Source organism: Carcharhinus amblyrhynchos, chromosome 8 (assembly GCF_965287045.1).
Source record: "Carcharhinus amblyrhynchos chromosome 8, sCarAmb.v2.hapA, whole genome shotgun sequence".
NCBI lineage: Eukaryota > Metazoa > Chordata > Chondrichthyes > Carcharhiniformes > Carcharhinidae > Carcharhinus > Carcharhinus amblyrhynchos.
The window spans coordinates 61,135,784-61,144,416 of NC_137331.1; positions in this window are offsets into that span (position 1 = coordinate 61,135,784).

Consider the following 8,633-nt stretch of genomic DNA (forward strand, 5'->3'; position numbering starts at 1 on the left):
TAACACTATTATACAAAACAGCTTAACTGGCATCTCTCTTTCCACATTGTTAGTTCTTGCATTTATGCTGGAAATGAATCATAATCAGAATGCCATTTTCCATTTTTGTTTTTAAAGTCCATATGATAATTATTGTTGGTATAGTCTTACCACTCAGTGTGCTGACTGATCCCCTTTGATTTTATTGGAATAATTTTGAATATTTAAAAGTAAACAAGACTACTGCTTCAGCTCCATTTTGTACAAGCTGTAGTGACTGCTAATTCTGCAAATGCACTTTCCATTGAAACAGTCATTAGATCTGATTGTTGGTGAGCCTTTATGGCTCTATTGCTATTAATGGGGGCCCTCTGTGTAATGATATAAAGAGTCAGCTGCATCATTGAACTCAGTCATTCTGTCAAATACTTGAGACACTATGATGCGACTGCTCCTGTTTTCCTCATTTGAAACAGCAACAAAAAGGGTTTCATTTACACAGAGGTGAAATGTGGAATTTTAACTTTCCGTGAGCTCCCATTGTATACAGCATTTCTGTGGGGTCAAGTCTCCAATTTTTTTTTGTGAGAACAACACGTTTGATCATTAGGGATTTGAAGCAATGTAATTTTTTACATTTATTTTTCAAGGATGTGAGTTTCGTGGATTAGGCCAGCATTTATTGCCTATCCCTAATTTCCTTTTAGAAGGTGGTATGTGCTACCTTTTTGAACTGTTGCAGTCCATGTGATGAAGATACATCCACAATGCCTTTAGGGGTGGAATTCCAGGTTTTGACCCAGCGACAGTGAAAAAAACAGTAAAATATTTTGGAGTCAAGATGGTAAGTGACTTGGAGGGAAGCTTTCAGTTGATGCTGTTCCAATGTATCTGCTGCCCTTGTCGTTCTGGATGGAAGTGGTCATGGGGTTTTAAGATGCTGACTAAGGAGCCGTGATGGGTTCCTGGAGTGTATCTTGTGGATGGTACACACTGCTGCCACTGCTCATCGGTAGTGGAGGAAGAGATTGGATAAATTGGGGTTGTTCTCCCTGGAAAGACGGAGAATGAGAGGAGACCTAATAGAGGTATATACAATTACGAAGGGTATAGATAGGGTGAACAATGGGACTTTTCGCAGGACGGAGATGACAAACACGAGGGGTCACAGGTTCAAGGTCGGGGGGGCGAGGTTTAACTCAGATGTCAGAGGGACGTATTTTACGCAGAGGGTGGTGGGGGCCTGGAATGCACTGTCAAACAGAGTGGTGGAGGTGGATACACTGGGATCGTTTAAGACTTACCTGGATAGCCACATGAGCAGACTGGGAATGGAGGGATACAAAAATTCTTTTAAATTCTATCAAGATAGATAAGTCACCGGGATCGGATGGGATGTACCCCAGGTTACTGTGGGAGGTGAGGGAAGTGATTGCAGAGCCCTGGCGATGATCTTTGCGTCATCGATGGAGGTGGGAGAGGTTCCGGAGGATTGGAGGATTGCGGATATGGTTCCTATTTTCAAGAAAGGGAACAGGGGTAGCCTGGGAAATTACCGACTGGCGAGCCTAACGTCGGTGGTTGGTAAGTTGATGGAGAGGATTCTGAGGGACAGGATTTATGAGCATTTAGAGAAGTTTGGTACTATCAGAAATAGTCAGCACGGCTTTGTCAAGGGCAAGTCGTGCCTTACGAGCCTAGTTGAGTTCTTTGAAAATGTGACTGAACACATTGACGAAGGAAGAGTGGTGGATGTGGTTTACATGGACTTCAGCAAGGCATGTGATAAGGTCCCCCATGCAAGACTTCTTGAGAAGGTGAGAGGGCATGGGATCCAAGGGGCTTTGGCCTTATGGATCCAGAACTGGCTTGCCTGCAGAAGGCAGAGAGTGGTTGTGGATGGGTCTTTTTCTGCACGGAGGCCAGTCACCAGTGGAGTGCCCCAGGGATCTGTTCTAGGACCCTTGCTGTTTGTCATTTTCATAAATGGCCTGGATGAGGAAGTGGAGGGATGGGTTAGTAAGTTCGCCGATGACACGAAGTTTGGTGGTGTTGTGGATAGTCTGGAGGGATGTCAGAAGTTGCAGCGTGACATAGATAGAATGCAAGACTGGGCGGAGAAGTGACAGATGGACTTCAACGCAGATAAATGTGTAGTGGTCCATTTTGGCAGGTCCAATGGGATGCAGGAGTACAATATCAAGGGTAGGACTCTTAGCAGTGTTGAGGAGCAGAAGGACCTTGGGGTCCAGGTCCACAGGACTCTTAAATTGGCCTCGCAAGTGGAGGATGCGGCCAAGAAGGCTTATGGTGTACTGGCCTTCATTAGCCGAGGGATTGAGTTTAGGAGTCGGGAGGTAATGCTGCAACTTTATAAGACCCTTGTCAGACCCCACTTGGAGTACTGTGCGCAGTTCTGGTCGCCTCACTACAGGAAGGGTGTGGAAGCTATTGAGAGGGTGCAGAGGAGATTTACAAGGATGTTGCCTGGATTAGGAGGCATGCCCTATGAAGATAGATTGAGGGAGCTAGGCCTCTTCTCCCTGGAGAGACGAAGGTTGAGAGGTGACCTGATAGAGGTTTATAAAATGTTGAGAGGTATTGATAGGGTGGATTCTCGGAGGCTATTTCCCAGGGCTGAAATGGTTGCTATGAGAGGACACAGGTTTAAGGTGCTGGGGAGCAAGTACAGAGGAGATGTCAGGGGTAAGTTTTTCACTCAGAGGGTGGTGAGTGAGTTGAATCAGCTGCCATCATTGTTGTAGAGGCAAACTTGCTGGGGTCTTTTGAAAGACTTCTGGATGAGCACATGGGATTTAATGGGATTGGGAGTTATAGATAGTTCTAAGGCCTGGTAGGTGTGGATATGGTCGGTGTATCTTATGGGCCGAAGGGCCTGTTTGTGCTGTAGTGTTCTATGTTCTATGTTCTAAAAGAATGGTCTAGTTGGACCAATGAGTGGTGCAGGCTTGAAGGGCCGAAGGGCCTGTTTCCCATGCTGTATTGTTCTTTGTTCTTTGTTCTTTGTTCTTTGTATGTTTGCAGAAGGGCTGCTTTGCCCTGGATGGTGTAAAGCTTCTTGAGTTGGAGCTGTAGTCATCCAGGCAAGTGGGGAGTTTTCCACTTGTGCCTTGTAGATGGTGGACAAGCTTTAGGGAGTCAGAAGGTGAGTTACTCGCTGCAGAATTCCTAGACTCTGACATGTTCTTGTAGGCACAGTATTTACATGGCTGGTCCAGTTCAGTTTCTGTTCAATGGTAATCTCTAAGATGTAGACAGTGGGAGATTCAGCAATGGTAATGCTATTGAATGTCAAGGGTCGACAGATTATGTCTTGTTGGAGATAGCCATTTCCTGGCACTTGTGTGGTGCAAATGTTACTTGCCACTCGTCAGCCCAAACTTGGATATTATCCAAGCCTTGCTGCATTTGGATATGGACTGCTTCAGTATCTGAGGAGTTGCAAACATCCCCACTTCTAACTATATGATGGAAGGGAGGTCATTGATGAAGAAGCTAAAGATTGTTGGGCCTCAGACAATACCCAGAGGAACTTCTGCAGAGAGGTCCTGGAGTCGGACTGATTGCCAACAACCACAATGTATGACTCCAACCAGCAGAGAGTTTCCCCCTAATTTCCATTGACTCCAGTTTTGCTGGGGCTCCTCGATGCCACACTTCGTCAAATGCGGCCTTGATAACAAGGGCAGTCACTCTCACTGCCTCTGAAGCTATTTGAAACCAAGCACCGGCTCTGATTAGAAGATTATGGCCTTAATTTTATACCGGGCATTTGGCCTCTGATATCTGGGTGGAAGGCAGTTCCCAAGTCTGCATTTGTCAGCTGTAGGATCACCTCAACAACTTTGTCACAAGCTACCACCTGATTCATCATCTGCAAATCTGCTATTCAATTAAAGAGGTGGTTAAGCTTGTGATGCTTCCAGTCCAATCAGAAAACTGGCAGCTATGAAGCTACATCAGCGATATGGGAGAGATGGTCTCTGCAGAGGCATGCTGGATTCCTCCAGAGCTAAGGAATGTTTGGAAACTATAGAAAAATCAGGGAATCAAGTCAGAGGGAGATTTCTCTGGGAAGATTGTTGGGGCAGCAGGGGTTGCTGTCCATATCCATGGGTCCCTCTTTGAATTATTGAATCATTGGTTCTGATAGCTCCCCAGAACTGATGCAGGAAGGCTGCCTCTACAAGTGACTTCTCCACCCAGAGAAAGATGTTGTCCTGCCATTAACACAATGTCAACAGCACTGTCAAATGGCTCCTTAAAATATGGCAATTGGCTGCCTCCTCCTTGATTTGGACAGTCTCTATGCATACAATCCCATTGCTATAAACTGCCCCAGCAGCACACTGGTATTGCTCCCTGCAATCTCACCAGCTTCCCCCGCGTCCGCCTCCCAGCCCACTCCCCAGGCATTGGTAAAGGTAAAATTCTGCCCCTAGTTTCCTTGTTTCTGGAACTGAGGAATTATGTGTAAAGTTCACTGCTGAGGCGTAAGGCAGTCATGGCCAATGTTTGGCAGGAAAATATGAATATTATTTAATCACATGAATAATTTTTATTGAAATTAATATACATACTAACATATATTTATGTGTTAATGGGCACATATGCTGAACTAAGAAACTTATTGAGGTATTAAGACATATCTCAACTGATGGTTATTTTGTCTAGAGATTATTTCATCAAAATTATGATGAGGATTACATATTAACCCACCTCAATGAATTAACGATGTGACATCTGTCACTTACTGAAAACAATGGAAATTTCCAACAGCTAGAGGAATAAAAGGGTTAATTCTAGCTTCTCGATCAAACAATTTTTGGACAATCACCATCCCATTATCACTGTTATTATTCATAATATTGAAGTGAATATATTTTGTGAATCAGAGAATAGAAAGTTGGCAAATACTTCAGAATTTAATTCAGAGGAAATCAGTAATTGAATGAATCCTCGAGTCTTTTATTATATTGCGGATTTTATAAATGTCAGTTTTCTAATCAGCATTTCTGATTGAAAGCTCTGATTCAGCAAATTAGAGGTCCGAGTCTGACGCATATTAATAATAGGATGGGGGGGAGGGGTTACTCTAGAAATCACTGCCAGCGGCTGCCTAAATCTAGATGAAACTAGTTCTGACTAGGGACGTACACGTCACTGTTGATTTTCATCAAGAAGGCCTCGCCTGTTTATCCTTTCGCTGCGTGTGATGACACGCACTGCAGTAGATGTGAAAATGTCCCATCACCTGATAGTCAAGCTTAATAATTTATCTGTGGTTTGGGTTTCAGGCGCTGAGAGCTGCCCAGTTTTAGTGCTCAGTGCCCAGAAGCTATTCCGAGAATATTTCCGCCTTGGTCGGCGCTAGACCTGGCTCTGGGGTTTTCAATGTTAATGGGGTGAAAACCAGCTACATTTTAAATCAAAGGTTTAAAATCCTAACATAAATATATATGGGAGGTATTTCAGCGCATTGCTGAAGGAGTGTCAGTGAAAATGGGTCAGGATATTTGTACTGACTGTACGTGGAACATAGAACGAAAAGAATCAGTAGATGCATTTTTGGTCTTTAGCATATGTGAATTCAATAATTCATAGTTTCAAAAACAGCAAACACTATAGTCACCCGGCAGAGCATTTACAGTTGAGAATGTTAACAAACAAGCAGCATCCATTTTTAAACAGCAAACACGTTTCCATCTCATGGCACTCATTTGAGCATGACAGTATTGTATTAAACATCCCATTGTGTTTCGACTTTGCCTTCACCAGAAAAATGTGCACGTAACAAAAGTATTGGTCTGTTCTTTCAGTGCACTGGATGTAATCTGTTACTATGATCAGGGTTTTTCTGAAGGTGTTGAGGGCACCAGCAGGCATTGCTATTGACTTGCCTCTGTGAGCCTTATCCTTCTAGTGGCATGGGCTCACTGCTCTGGAGGGTGCTACTCCAGAATCCTTGTTGTGGACAATCCAATACATAGCCCGCAATCCAGTGGGTTATTTGTAAGAGTGGAAACATGGGAAAGATACTGGATATGCAATTCTACTCATCACCCCACCCCCCACTTCTCACTTTGTGTAGGAAAAGTTAGGGCACACCTTGCTGGGTACTAGGTCTAGTTGAGGCAGGGTATCACCGCATGGCCATATGTCTGCAGCAGGAGAAGGCAGGATCAGCCAAGCACACTAGCACTCAGTGGATACCTGGAGAGGTACATCTGTGATATTGAAGTTGGTTGACAATCCTCTGGAGTTGGCCCTGACTGAGATGCTGTGAGAGGTGGGGGAATGTCAGGCAGGGGGTTCTAGGCCCTCAACAGAGTGGCATGTGAGGTCTCCATAGGAATGATGGCAAATGCCATGGAAAACATTGTCCAACAGTTTTTGCCAGATATGCATAAAAAGCTGCACCCCATCGCTGTAGCTAGAGTGATGTCTTACTGGGATGGGGCACTTCGACCTCCCTTCAGATGTCGTTTGCCATCAAGGAATCAGACAGAGACCCTTGGCCACCCAAAGGGAAGAGGAGTGGCTGTTGGAAACCCCTAGAGTCTCCATTCATATCTTCCCAAGAGTGTCCATTTCTTTGGAATCCCCCTTGCCTGTGACCCCTTCAGCTTCATCCTATGTGACCACAGAGGGAGCAGCTGCTACACAGCAGGACAGCCAAAGTTAGCCGGGGCCCTTCAGGCTTCCTCTGTCCTGAGGACAGTCACTGAAGTCATCCAAGATAGCAGGGCCAACTGGTCAGCAGCTGCCTCCACCACTGCTGCAGATATCTGAGAGCATTGAGGTGACATGACAGGGAAGGCATGATTAAGATAATATGACTTTGTATGTGGTTGTATAGGCACATTATGATTGTTAACATATTTTGTAAATACATTTTAGTAAGGTCTGATATCATTTATTTGTGATCTGTAGTCCTTAAGCCTGTGCACATCCATTCCCACCCATAGCACCCTCCCCCCGCACCACTTCCTCCACAACTTCAGAGGATCATCACAGGCTGAGTTCATGTCCCCTGGAATCATGCATGTGCAGGGAGGCAAAGGTTCGCTCAGACCCTTGTGAGTCACGTGCAAGAAGCCTCCCATACACGCTGAGGATTTTCCCTTCACACACTTATCGATTTAAACATTGGCATCATCAGTACCAAGTGCTGGGGTTCTCCTTCAGTTGTCCTGTTGAATTGACCTGATGCACCTCCAGTCTCAATGACCCAACTCTCATGCAGCATCTCAAGATTTCCACCTCAAGACTCTACATACTGGCAAGTAGCCATGTTGATCTGACATGGCTTCAGTTAGAGTCCAGAAGCTTCTAACCTCACCCCCTACCCCATAAACATTGACCCTCCTGGTGTGACCTTTGACCTTCCAACAGTCACTTTATAACTAACTCTCCCACATCACTGCCCATCATGTACCGGTGAATGTTCAAGTTCTTACCCTTCTGAGGAGCCCGCTCTTGTGACAATTGACACACACCCCCTCATCCTGCAGACCCCAGAATCCATTTTATTTCTATGTGCCCTCCAGCAGCCCTCAGCCTCTGTTCAATACAGCACCATCGCCTGCCCACCCAACTGGCTGCAACTGTCCCATTTAACCATCACCATCCCCTCCTGTCAACAATGTCTCCCAGACTCATCCGTTAACACGACTGAACCTTCTATCTAAACTTCTTTCCTGCTTCTCCCTCAAGCCCATTCACACCTACACACCCCCCGTACCCATTCACATCTACACCTCCCCATACCCATTCACACCTACACACCCCCCATACCCAATCACACCTACACACCCCCCCATACCCATTCACATCTACACACCCCCCCATACCCATTCACACCTACACACCCCCCCATACCCATTCACATCGACACACCCCCCCATACCCTATTCACACCTACACACCCCCCATACCCATTCACACCGACACACCCCCCATACCCATTCACATCTACACACCCCCCATACCCATTCACACCTACACACCCCCCCATACCCATTCACACCTACACACTCCCCCATACCCATTCACACCTACACACCCCCCCATACCCATTCACACCTACACACTCCCCCATACCCATTCACACCTACACACTCCCCCATACCCATTCACACCTACACACCCCCCCATACCCATTCACATCTACACACCCCCCCATACCCATTCACATCTACACACCCCCCATACCCATTCACACCTACACACTCCCCCATACCCATTCACATCTACACATCCCCCCATACCCATTCACACCTACACACCCCCCCATACCCATTCACATCTACACACCCCTATACGCATTCACACCTACACACCCCCCCATACCCATTCACACCTACACACCCCCCCATACCCATTCACATCTACACACCCCCCCATACCCATTCACACCTACACACCCCCCCATACCCATTCACATCTACACACCCCTATACGCATTCACACCTACACACCCCCCCATACCCATTCACACCTACACACCCCCCCATACCCATTCACACCTACACACCCCCCCATACCCATTCACACCGACACACCCCCCATACCCATTCACACCTACACACCCCCCCATACCCATTCACACCGACACCCCCCCCATACCCATT